Here is a 14,691-nt window from a genome sequence, read left to right as displayed (position 1 = left end):
GAAAAAGAAAGCAGCAGCAAACATGGAATCAGAAAACATGGAAAAGCAAATCCTTGATTTATGGCACTTCTTCCAATAGTAGCCTATGACACTCCATACGGACTTGGGCAGCACCCACGATTGGGGTATTGGCCATTTATCTGAAGTGAAAATTTAGTACTACTAGGAACACAAGCAGCGTAGAAAACTATTTCATGTATAACAAAAATTAAATACATGTGGTACAATTTGAAAGGAATAGTTCGCTCACGTAGTTAAGTTTTGGGTATACTAAATGTTCAATTTATACAGGCACTCCTCAACGTTTCTAAAGTAAAGATGTTTAACCCTTTCTTTCATCCTCTAGCTTCATTCTCCGAAGGATTGCCTTTAAGATTCTAGATTTTCTTATCAAATTAAAAAATGTCATCAAATTATACTTTTCTAATGAGGATTTAAAAAGGATTAAAGTCATGAATGAAGAATAAGCACTCATTTGAAAGGAATAGTTTGCTCACGTGGTTATATTTAGGGTATTCTATCACTATATTTAATTGAAAAATCCACTAGGGATAAAATGTGATTTCAATTTTTAACCAAATAATAGAATTTATTTGTTCGTGGATTAATTTCACTTCCACGACATGTACAAACCTAGTTTGTGTTACATGTATTGTACAAATTTATTGTTTTTTCGATGGATTTTTTTATAGGAAATAAAACATTCAAGAGTAAAACCTTTAATACATCCGTTTTGAGTACAGTCAAATAAGAAAGCGTTTCTAATAGCAGTGGCTAAACACTTATTCTAAATATGAATAACATGAATAGAATATCTTGAGTTTATAATAGCGTTAGCAAAGAAATTCAACTCTCGATAGACATTCACCCAAGATATTTCTTATTACATATATCACAACCAAACTGCAAAAAGAAAATAAACTCCTCACTCTTATTGATACCTCCAGTTATAATTTTGTATATAACAATTGTTTTGAAACGCAAGCAAGCATGTGTAACAGCTACCACATTCATCAGCTTAATGGCAATTAATTATGTCCTTGTGAAATATCCTTAAGAAAAGCATCAAGGTTGGTATCGGATGAGCCACCATTAGCAATTGCACCTCGACAAACCTCTTGAAGTTGTTTAACTCTTTCCCTCAAATCCTTCCCCTCCTCACTTTCCACATCCATGAACTTCTTCACAAGATTTGCAATTTCCTCGCTACTCACAACAAGTTCGACCCCCGCCTTCTTCTTCACCCGGTATCCAATCCTCCAATCTTCCACAATCTGCTTACCGTTAGGAATTTGATCCCAAATAATAGGGAAAGTAAGAATTGGAAGACCAGCATAAACAGCTTCCAAAGTTGAATTCCAGCCACAATGTGACCAAAACCCGCCAATCGAATCGTGACACAAAACCCTCAATTGGTCACACCAAGGCACCACCAAACCCAAATCACCAACACAATCTCTCAACTCACAAGTATCTCCACGAGCCACCCAAAAAGCCCTAACACCACTACTTTTCACCCCAGCAACAATTTCATCCATTTGGGATTTCGAAACTGAGAGGAAACTTCCCATGGAGATGTACAAAACAGACTTTTTGGGTTGAGAATCTAGCCAATGCAGATAATCGATGTCGTTTTGATTAGTGGTAAGTGTTTTTGAAAGTTCAAAGTGAGGTATGCTTGGGCCAATAGGGTAGATAGGGAAAGCAAACTTGGCTTTCAAGGCTTCAAAGGCTTGCGGATCAAGCTCATAGACTGAACTGAACAAAAGATACTGTGCTTCTACTACCTGAGAAACTGCTTCAAGGAGCTTCTGGAGGGCTTTTGGATCGTCTACAAAAAACTTTGCGGGTAGATCTGCAATGCATGTGGTGCTGACTCCAGGAATGTATTCTATTATCTTATCTCCATGCTCTGTAATTTTCACATTACATTGATTATAAAATTTTTCGTTGTACAACATTATTATATTGTATATCAAGCAAGAAAAATTGCTTCTTCTTTTGACAAAAACATAAAATTGCACCAAGAATACTTGTTGTAAACTTATGAAAGATTTTTTATTGTGCCGGGAACATGGTTTGGTACATGAAATGTCATAATATTAGAAGTTGGTATTTTTTTGTTCAAGTATCCAACCACATATTATAATACTTAGTGTACCTGGCCGCGTTTTCAATACACAAAAATTCTCCTCGGGTGGATCCAAAAAGAGCATACATATAGTAAATGATATCATGCTATGTTACAGTTGAAAATTACTAAATTAACCAAATACAAAATTTTCGTAAGAATGTGTAAAGCTCGAAAATGCATCAGCTTCTTTATAAATTAGAGAAAGGCTTTATGCAATTATTTCTGGTTACCAATTTTATGTTGTGCACTTATTAGACAACAAGTGTCTTAAGAAGTATATGAATAAATATATTATAGTGTCTGAGGCTAAAGAAGAATCTAATGTGTATTATACCGTATTGTAGAGACAAATTAAAGACCAAGGCATACCATATTGTAGAGACAAATTAAAGACCAAGGCATATTAAATTGATAAGGTCATGGTAAAATTCATTATAAATTTAGCTGAACTGGTGTCATGGTTCAATTACTATACTATTAATGTTAATGTTAGAAATCTCTATAAACATTAAGTTTAATATTTTTCTGCTGCAGTGTTATCAAGGGTGAATAAAAGCCCGGACCAACAAACTTATTCGTGTTTGACTATGTTGCTTAACTCCGAGTCTAATTACTCAAGATTGGCGAGTTAAAGTTATATTACACGAAAAAGAAGCAGAGGAAGAAATTTTATAAGTAATTTACTCTAACGTGATTAAAGACTTGAGTGAAATAAACTTAGAAAAGCATCTCTTAAGGTATCTAAGTCATTCTAGAGGTAAGTGGTGCATTCTGCCCTACATTCAGCTTTTCAGTTAAGCATTCGAAAGTCTGACTAGAGGTCTACAATATGGTTCAGAACTCAGGAATATCAAATTTTTTAGAGACAAACAAGTAGGACTGGCCAGACCTGGTTAGCTCCAAATCAACAAGCAATTTGAAGGTCATTTCGATTCACATTCCATAAAGGTCATTCTGGAAGGATTCGCTCATGGTCCGTTGTGTTATCCATACTCAAGCGGAGCACATTTTGGAAGCATAGTTGGGGCATTTGTGGGACCATGATTTTCTACGTTCATGACACATGGCACTCAGGATGGTTAGACTGACCAAAAATCTCTCAAAGTGAGATGGGAGCAGCTACATGGGTATTCCAAATCGGACTACCACATGCTATGGTAGTCGAGGACGACTCCATTAGCTCTAAGCCCGTTGAAGATATTGCTTGTCTAGCAAGTAAAGAAAACCCTAATTCGTGTAAAATTAGGATATCTTGAGATTAGACAACATAATTATAATCTTAGAAGAATTGGATATCTTACCCTAGACTCACGTGGTTAAAAGTATTTACCCAAGTCGGGTTTTCAAATCCCCCTCCTCTAAAAAGTAAGATTGAGAAGTATATAGGCCCTTCCAACTTGTTTTCTTTTTTTAGGTGGTGTTGTTGGTTGTCACGCATTTTCTCACATCCAAATCTGTCCATTTCATATGTTTTTTTTGTAGGATAATATAAATGATTATGATCATAATATTCATGTAAATTCAATCAATTAGATAATACCCAAATGCATCAAACAAATATATCAATAAATAAAGCAGTAAAAAGGAAAAGGTAAAGAATGATCTGACCTGTGATATCAAGAGAGGCGTGTTGTCATTGTCCTAAAGCCGTAGATGCCTCCCTACGTGCCGGTTATAACGGCTATTTACAACTCTAAGACACAACCCTTGAATCTCACAGAGTGTCTAATCCATAAGCACAATTACGGTAGACGACGTGCCAAGTAGTGACCAATTACCCATTGATGATCAAGATGAATAGGAAGATAATAAGGATTATATATGAATATTGTAGTAGGGAGAGAAGGAAGACATTTGAATATATTATTAACGTTTGAGGAGTTTGTCACATCCCGACCCGGGGCGGATCACTTCCCTGGCCCGCTCCACCACCGTAGCACGATATTGTCCGCTTTGGGCCCCGACCACGCCCTCACGGTTTTGTTTCTGGGAACTCACATGAGAACTTCCCGATGGGTCACCCATCCTGGGAATGCTCTCGCGCGCTACTCGCTTAACTTCGAAGTTCCTACGGAACCCGAAGCCAGTGAGCTCCCAAAAGGCCTCGTGCTAGGTAAAGATGGAAATATACATATAAGGATCACTCCCCTGGGCGATGTGGGATGTCACAGAGTTCCCCATTTATAAAAGGGTTTTTAGAAAAAAGCCCTTGAAACTCCTATTTTTCAAACAAAAACCCACATAATATTAAACATCCAAATAAAACCTAAATTTCAAATAGAGTACCATGTAGACAAATATGTAACCAATTATTATAACATATTTACAACTTATGCCACAAAACTCTAATTATGTCAATAAATATTATTACTCACCCTAATTATGATTAGCAATTAACTCCATATGGAAATTTTACCTTTCTTGTATGATAAATATTAGGAATATATATATATATATATATGTATATATATATGTGTATATATTAATTTAGCCATGTTCATAAACAATTATGGGCACATTTTTCGTTTGAAAAAAAAAAAAATCTTTTGTACAATTAGTTATTTTGCATCAAATAGTAATATTGTTTTATAAAAACAATAAAGAACCAATTAATATTCTTTTATGTTGTAGGTAAATTATTCTACCTAGATTATTAAATACATTAGGCATTTTTTGTTTGTTATCATATATACTTGTTAAAAATAATGTCACATCCTGGTCCGGGCCGGTGTACATCTCGATTCGGAGTCCTAGTGGACAATCCGGGTCAGGATGTGTCAAATAATTTATCTATATTTATATGTAAAATATAAGTAAATTAATTTTGAATCAAATAGCATTTATTTTGTAGGTAAATTAAAACAGCAGTTCCATTATTTTGGTAAAGTTAAACAGTGCCTAAATTATTTCATAAAAATTAAACCAAGACAAATTATCTCCATTAAAATAAAATAGTACATATTCGACAAAATAAATAAATAAAACAGTAGATACATTATTTTCTTATAAGATTAAACAATAGGTAAATTATATTGTAGGTACATTATGTTTGTAATATAAAAAAAGAAATTGAAATTCATAAACAAAAAGTAGTAGATATATTATTTTTTAATCAATTTTTCTTTATTTGTAGGTGAATTATTTTCATGCACATGTTGGGCACATTTTACTACTAATATATATATGTGTGCAATAATTTACTTATATTATTATATAAAATATAGATAAATTTATTTTGAATCAAATAACATTTTTTATTTTATAAGTTTTTTTTTTTTTTTGAGTTGAAACGATAGAGGGTACCCTGGAGTAAATTATTTTGCATGTATCATTACATATACAAGGCAAATTTATTACTAATACACATGTCCAAAATAATTTACCTATATTTTTAAAATATAGGTAAATTATTTTATAGTGCTCTTTCAAATTTTCATTTGGTAAGAATATGATAAGATTAAATTAAAATTGTTTAATTTTATGCAAATTTGAAAAACAATTACGAAATCTTAAGGAAAGTATAACACTATTAGTTCTTTTTTGCCTTAACATAAAATTTGTTTTGATATATTAATGCAATGATTTTAAACATTAATACATTTCTTTTCATTAAATTCTCCCTTCAAATCTGCATAGAATTAAATGTCTACATCAAAACTGTAATTAGGGGTATTTGAGGCATCTGAAAAATGCAAAATGTGTAAAGGCAAACAAAATTAATGAATTTACTTATGTGGAGCCTAGTCATTGGGTTTTATTCAGATAAAAAGACTATGTCGGGTTTTATGTAAAGAAACTTGAGTTTCAGAGGCTAAAGTCATATTTTCAGTTTATAAAACTCTATATAACCTTTGGTAAAAGACATGACTTCTCTAATTAATATGACTCTTCATATTTATTATTTAAAATAATAATAAATAAAGTTTTGAATCTTTAATAAAATAAAGTAAATAACCAACAATCCCCCACAAGATTCAAAACTCCACAAAAATGTAGAAGACATAAACATATAGATACTAATGGAAGAAATTTGGGCAACTTGTATACCATGCAATGGGTATAGGTGTCTTTTGGAACCTAACTTAGAGTTAACAACCTTCAACTGAAGGAATCATAGTGAACTATGTCTTGAACTAGACTCCTTTTGACTAGAATACTAAATGTAACACACATGGTATTGATAAAAAACTTGGCGCGGGTTACCGCTATTTATGGACATGCGCTTAATCTTGATTCTCATGAGAGTTATTAGAGAACAGCCCAATCCTCATAGTTGCGGCCTCACAACTACTCTCACTTAGGTGAGTTCTCCAAGAGTGCATGTGACATGTATCCTGCGGGAGATTGCCCGCCTTGAAACTCATTCAGGGTTAATACCCTTTCCTAACGTCACATAAAATTGCACTAATGTCATAGGGATGAGGAGAAGAATATCTCATGGATATCTTCATTATAATATGAGTGCTATAATGAGTCACGCAATATGGATTGTTTCTACCACATTGAACTTCTTTCATGGGATCTCCAATCACAGAAGTTGGGTTTCTTCCTTAGGTGACTCCCTTACGGGTTTAAGCACATCACCCTCGACAATTTTGCATTTAGCCTTCCCCGGGCATGTAGATAAATGACTAACAAGTCATTTTGTTAATTATGATTGCCTTCACAAGGCATGTATAAGTTTTCTGGTCATATATTTGCTCGTCAGTGCTCTTAAACCTGCATGTTATAACTAACTGCAAGCTAAAAACATTTTAGTCATAATTTCACGTATAAATTGTTTAAGGTGCATAATCATTCATAGCTTCACTAGGATAAACATGGGTACGAGCAATGAAACATACCCCACATTATGGTGCATATCAGAAAATTCATTTCATGAGAATCTCAAATCAATTTCATTATATATAAGATATAAAAAATAAGAGTAATTATACGTATATTGAAGAAAAGTTTAATATTATTTGTTTGTTCTCAAGGAGTAACTTACATGTCTTACAATGAAGACAAAATATTAATATGTTCTTGTGACTTTATTCTCACTGTGATACCAAAGCTCAACAAAGCAAAACTCAAACAACATATAATTCACAATTTGTAACATCTGATTAAGAGATGGAAAACTAAAACCCAAATATACTTTCCCACGATTTTTTTTTTTTTTTTTCAAAAGTATAAACCAAGATGATCAACAAATATATTGTTTTGACCAAATCCCATAGTAACACGGCACCGACTCTTATATACGCTTATGATTTTATTTTATCATCAAATGCATTGAAAGAACTAAGGCATACAAAGTCAGCAGTCCATCCTAAATTACACTTCTCTATAGTCAATATATAATCATTCATATTTATAATAATTGACAATATTAGTAACATAAAAAAAATTAATAGTGCAAGTAAAACTTCTGAAAATACATACTGCAAATCTGTTTGCAGGTTACTATATATGAGGATGATGATATAATACACAATGAATGAATTTTAAGACATAGCAAGGTGTCTAACATAGAAATCAAAGAGCCATGAAAACTCAATGAATTCATATTCTATGATTTAGTTTACCACCCAATTAAAACAACTTTTATTTATAGCGTTTAAGTCATACTGTATTTCTTTTATACAATTTTTGACAGATTGTGTCTAAATTTTTTATTTTTTTTTAACTGCAACCATGCAAATTTTCGAAAATCATGATCAGAGGCAAGTGTCTAATATCAAAGAGATGCGATATAACTGCATTTCCAAGTTGTGTACCATGTAAAGATGCAATCAAACAATAATACCGGCTCCTTTCGGTCAAATTAAATATTACCAAACAGTTATGCAGTTTCAAGAACAAGAAGCATGTAGGAATAATCATATATAAAATTAATTGTTCCAATGACTTGTTCCAGGAAACCAATTACACTTATTTCTTAGTATGATATATATATATATATATATATATATATATATATATATAACTACATAGAGCATTACTTTTCCCTTTTGACGACATAGAATCTGAAGCCCAATTAACCCAAATTAACATGCTTTCGTCCAGAATTTCCAGTTCTAAGTCATTGTTTAAAATATTCATAACTCAATCAACTCACAACGAAATTTAGCAAATAATATATGGATTTTATAATACTAGGAAAGATCTGCAAGACTACATAATTCTTGTTGGCATTTGATGCCTGTGCGAATATTTTCCAGGCAAGAAAAGTAACGAGCTTTTTCCAAATAATTCTAGATGCAAACCCCTAATCTCAATATTTTAAACCACAATGCTAAGTCATCGGAGGTACCAAGAAAACAATTACACAAGCAAGAAAGCGCAAAGAATATTGAACTTATATTCAACCTGTAAGAACCCTAATTTAAAAAAATTCTATGTATACTGTATTCCTATAAAACGAATAGAAAATCCGTATGAAAAGACATGGTATGTAATGTAATACAAGTTTCTTTTGTTTTACCCAAATATTAAAATAACATAAAAATAAATAAAGCTTATTCTTCCCAGTGAGAGGAAGGACCACCTCAGAAGACTCAGATACATTTGAGTTTTATCACTATCTCAATACTATGAGATAATCAAGCCATGTAGGCAAAATATGTTTTAATCATCACCCGCCTTACTCAATCACGAAACACTATAGAAATACGTATCATGGATAATCGATGCATATACATGCAAACACCTTTTCGTTAAATTACGAAATTAATAAATTGCGATAATTGATCACACAACCAAAATAATAACACAAATAAATTCATAGGGATTTCCACGACAATAGAGATGCAATATACGGCTTTAGTTGTAGGATAATATAAATGATTATGATCATAATACACATGTAAATTCAATCAATTAGACAATATCCAAATGCATCAAACACATATATCAATAAATAAAGCAGTAAAAAGGAAAACGTAAAGAATGACTTGGCCTGTAATATAAAGAGAGGCGTGTTGTCACTATCCTAAAGCCATAGACGCCTCCTTACGTGCCGGTTATAACGGCTATCTACAACTCCAAAATACAACCCTTGAATCTCACAGAGTGTCTAATCCATAAGCACGATTATGGTAGACGAGATGTCAAATAGTGATCAATTGCCCATTGATGATCAAGATGAGTTGGAATATAATAAGGATTATATATGTGTACTGTAGTAGGGAGAGAAGGAAGATATTTGAATATATTATCAACGTTTGAGCAGTTCCCCATTTATAAAACTCTATATAACTTTTGGTAAAAGACATGACTTCTCTAATTGATATGACTCTTCATATTTATTATTTAAAATAATAATAAATAAAGTTTTGAATCTTTAATAAAATAAAGTAAATAACCAACATTTTTAAGATTCCGTGTTTGTGTAGGGCCTCTTTTTGTGGTTGTGTGTGATTCATTTGATGTGTTTTCGTCGCCCGGTGTGTGGAACGTAGGAGTTGTTAATGGTATGCAACTACCAGTCACATGTTTTCGGTTGAGCTGTATGTCCAAACATTTTCATATTTTCTCTTGCAATATTCGTAGCCTGAGAATCTGTAATGTTTTTGTATTCCTCTGTGTTTCGTGTAGAATAAAGTACGTTTTAGCACAGTCGATCGCGTTTAAACATATGCATGCTTTTCTGAGTTATGTTTGGTGACTAACGTACTGATTTAATTCTCAAAGTTCATACACACCATATGGTTATTCTGCAGAGTTTAGAGGAATGTTGTATTTGTGTAAATTTGTACAAGTAGTTTGGCAATCCTTGAGGTTCTACTTTTCCCCCTTTAGCCATGGGCTGTGTATTCTCTCCTGTGTGCTTCGACTTGGAAGCTGAGACATTGGACTGAACATGTTGCTACTACTTTTGAATGAAATGGCATAATCAAGAGCTAACAGATAGATAGTCTCTCGATTTAATGGGAATTACTCTCAAGGTCTCTATAAATACTATAGTCTTGGTATTTATCAAGGGACTTTTCTCAGACTGTCTCTATTTCTCTCATACACACCGTTCATTTACGTAGACATGGATAAGCATCTCCTATACACGTCGTGCCATAGATTATTCGTCAATGATATATTCTGATGTATAGCACATTATACATACTCTTTTCTAGAACTACACCCATTGTTTGATTCTCATTCTTGGAGATATGTACGCAGTAAATCACTTCATTCAACCGTTGTTGTTACTCATGGGCAGCTTGTTGTACCAGGTTGCATTCCCGTATACAGAAAATAGTTACAAGAAATGAGATGAGGACCAGATGCTTGATGAACACAAAATAAGAAGAGCAATATTTACAATTATTTATATTCTAGACTTTGTAATCAGTCTTTGTTATTATATCTTTTATTAAGAAAATCTGATTAAATATTTAATAATGGAAAATTTTGAATTATAAGACACTCTAAAGTAACTTTAGAAAATACTCCAATAATGACCGTGGTAAGTGTACACGCACCTGAGACATCGAGAGGGAAGTGGCCATTCTCTTTGAACAGCTCAAAGTGATGCAACAATGAGAACATCGTCGGCGACTGAGTCCAAAGCGAAGCCACCGGAATATTCCTCCTGTTCCCGATCCTCAAAGCCCAAACAAGGAAGGTATCAGCAACTATGGCGGTCACCGGCTGCTCCAGCCCATCCATAAGTTGCTCAACCGGAGCTTCCATCTTGGTCCACATAGCTTCCACAAACGCAGCAAAGTGGTTCGCGCGACCGTGCTCTGATGGTATGACGTTAGGTATGGTGGCTAATTGGATGTTGTCAGGTTTTGGGTCTAATTCGATCAGCCCGTGCCACTCTTTGGTGACGATGAAGGTGATGAGGAGTTGAGGGTTTTTTGAAGATAGTAGCTTGCAAAGGTTCATCATGGGGTTGATGTGGCCTCTTCCAGGATAGGGCAAAGCCACCACGTGACAGACTGTGATTGGCTCAACTTCCACCGTGCCCATTTCTCCCTTGTATGCAGATTGAATATTGAAACTTTGGAGCTATTGCCATCCCTTCTTATGTATAATATGCAAGTTGACTGAAGGGTCATGGGGGGCTGCTTGCATGAAACTCTTTGAAGACAAAAATACCCTCATAGCCGCCATGAGTGTAACAAAAGTGTGTAAAAAGTATTTGTGATTGATACTTTTTCCAATTAATCTTGGAAAGTGATCATCTTCAGATTCCTTCTTCGTAATTCACCAAGTTCAGAAATTCGAACCGTTGAAATTTGATCCAACGGCTACAAACAGGGGCCCACTTTAAAAGTTATATTAACTTTAACCATTGGATCAAATTTCAAGGGCCTTGATTCTCGGACTTAGTGGATTAGGAGGAATAGATCCGGAGATAATCTTTTTCCATTAATCTTTTTCAAAACTGTATAACAAGAATTTTTAATTCACTTTTTTAAATAGTCATTTTCAAAGTTCTCTTGTATGTCTTTGTAATGGTCATGTTGTAGAAAATGCGGATCATTTTTGTTGACAAAGCTAGCAGAAAATTCGATGTTAGGGTAAGCATGAGCCACGCCTTTCAAGTTTTCAACCCACGTGGGATCTAGAAGTTGACACCCAAATGTAAACTTGAAAAGTATTTTTTTTTTTTTGTTGGAAATGTGAAAAGTAAAGTTAGTAAAACTAAAGAGTAATATTAGGTAGAGTAAATATGGATGAGGGAGGTGAGCTTAGTCTCATAATGGACTTGCAATAATCCGGTTTAAATTCGCTTTTGGCGAGAATCAAACCTAAGACCTTTCACTTACAAGTGAAGAGAAATACTATTAAATTGTAGTATTAAGTTGGAGGTCTTGGTCAATTTTGAGCTTTGTCTTCTTCAGTGTAAAATTGTTAATAAAGCAAATTCATCTCAAAAGTCTCTAGCATCCCAATAATACGCCACGTGCTCTATCCTTTTGGCATGTGGCAAGCGACAAATAACCAACTTGGAAGGACAAATATGGGTAACACTATATAGATAAAATTTGTATATTAAATTTGCTAACTAAATGATATGTCACTAATTAAGAACAAGTACATTACTTAAGACTTAAGTAATAATTTAATCATCAATTTTCATATTATTTAGTTTACAAAATTATATTTCTTAGTATTGCTCGACAGAGAATAATTGGAGTGTGACAAATTACAAGACTGAGATGAGAATCAAGATGTTTGATGAGCACAATATAAGACCAGCAATATTTACAATTATTTTAATTTTGTATCTTCCGTTTGGAAATTGGAAATAAAAAAAATTCAACCATCTAATTTTCAGTTAGGTAACATATTTATGGCGCTCTGGAATATTTAGGTATTCCAAAGTTCGTGGTCATTTTTAGTTGCTATATTTTTATATTAAAAAAAAAAATTTCAAATATTTAATAATTAAAACTTTTGAATTATAAGATACTCTAAAGTAACTCTATAAAATATTTTGTTTTTATAGACTTTTAAAGTGGGAATCCATCTCTATATCTTTGTTGGTGTAATTACTTGAGTCAGATGAGAGAAAACTTTCACGTCTAGTTTTGAAAGGAGGAAATCGTATAAGCTCCTATCCAAAATTTTCTTTCGATAGTCCCATAGCTAAAGAAACCTACTTTCTTATGATTACAATATTCATTTCAATATGAAATCCAATTTGAAAAATACATTAGTCAACTTTTTATTACTACCCAAGGCTTTGATACATTTTAAAATAGAGAAATTTCTACTTATTATGTTTTTTTTATTAAAAATATTTGATTAAATATTTAATAGTTGAAAATTTGGAAGGATAGGTTACTCTAAAGTAACTTTAGAAAATACTCCAACAATGATCGTGGTAAAAGTACACACACTTGAGACGTCGAGAGGGAAGTGGCCATTTTCTTTGAACAACTCAAAGTGATGCAACAATGAGAACATCGTCGGCGACTGAGTCCAAAGCGAAGCCACCGGAATATTCCTCCTATTCCCAATCCTCAAAGCCCAAGCAAGGAAGGTATCAACAACTATGGCGGTCACCGGCTGCTCGAGCCCATCCATAAGCTGCTCAACCAGAGCTTCCAGCTTGGTCCACACAACTTCCACAAACGCGGCAAAGTGGTTCGTGCGACCGTGCTTGGAGGGTATGACATTGGGTATGGTGGCTAATCGGATGTTGTCGGGTTTTGGGTTGAACTCAATGAACCCGTGCCACTCTTCGGTGACGACGAAGGTGATGAGGAGTTTAGGGTTTTTTGAAGATAGTAGCTTGCAGAGGTTCATCATGGGGTTGATGTGGCCTCTTCAAGGATAAGGCAAAGCCACCACGTGGCAGATTGTGATTGTCTCAACTTCCGCTGTGTCTATTTCTCCCTTGTTTGGGAGAAATTACTTCAATAATGATCAAATTTCAACGGTTGAATTTTCGGACTTAATGAATTAGGAAGAATAGATCCGGAGATGATCTATTTTCATTAATCTTTTTCAAAGGTGTATAAAAGGAATTTTTAATTTACTCTTTTTAAATAGTCATTTTTAAATTTCTCTTGTACGTCTTTGTAATGGTCATGTTGTAGAAAATGCGGATCATTTTTGTTGACAAAGCCAGCAGAAAATTCGATGTTAGGGTAAGCATGAGCCATGCCTTTCAAGTTTTCTACCCACGTGGGATCTAGAAGTTGACACCCAAATGTAAACTTGAAAAGTATTTATTTATTTATTTTTTTTTTTTGTTGGAAATGTGAAAAGTAAAGTTAGTAAAATTAAAGAGCAATATTAGGTAGATTAAATTTGCAAACTAAATAATGTATCATTAATAAAAAAATAAATATGTGAATCAACATTTAATAATAATTTAATTATCAATTTTCATTTTAGTTTATTAAATTTAGTCAATAAATGTATTCACCCTGCCATTATCCGAAACTAAAATGGATCCACCTCTTCTTCTTTTCCAGCGACCTTAGATCCCAATAGGTTGACGGAGAACAACACCACCTACCTCTCCACTGGAAACTCCCCTCTTCGTCAACATCGTGACGACAAGCTCCCGCAAGCCTGGGCCTACAACGTGCGGAGGACCCAACGGGTGGAGTGCAGGAAAAGGAAAATAAAATATTAAAAAGAAAAATCTTTAGGGCTGATTTAGTATTGATATGCTTTGAGAAAAAAAAATTATTTCTGTTGTGTTGTGAGAATAAGCTCATTTTTGCTGCTTCACGTTTTCAGCTTTTTTTTACTCAAAATTGTGAATATAAGTTGTTTTTAAGTGTTTATTAAACACCTTTTTGAGCTCAGCTTTTTTTTTTATACCTACTTTTTATAAAAACACTTCAGTACCAAACCAGTACTTAGTATATCCATTCTTGGTACAGTTAAATAAGAAAAGTGTTTCTAAGAGCAGTAGACAAACAACACCTATCCCAATTATGTAACTGGATCCTCTATGGATTCAAGGGATCTGATTACATTAATCAATGCATTCAGGTTATTGAAATTTGATCCAATGATTAAAAACAGAGAGCCGCTCTGAATATAAGTTGTTTTAAGTGTTTACCAAATACCTTTTTGAGCTTAGTTTTTTTTTATACCTACTT

General features: G+C 33.5%; 1 pseudogene; it reads right to left on the bottom strand.

The window, feature by feature from the left end:
* Positions 1-835: 835 nt before the first annotated feature.
* Positions 836-14,129, bottom strand: LOC137743190 (UDP-glycosyltransferase 87A1-like; annotated as a pseudogene).
* Positions 14,130-14,691: the final 562 nt, after the last annotated feature.

Source organism: Pyrus communis, chromosome 8 (assembly GCF_963583255.1).
Source record: "Pyrus communis chromosome 8, drPyrComm1.1, whole genome shotgun sequence".
Lineage (NCBI taxonomy): Eukaryota > Viridiplantae > Streptophyta > Magnoliopsida > Rosales > Rosaceae > Pyrus > Pyrus communis.
Note: the sequence above shows the minus strand (reverse complement) of the source record. Positions and strands in the feature narration are given on the sequence as shown.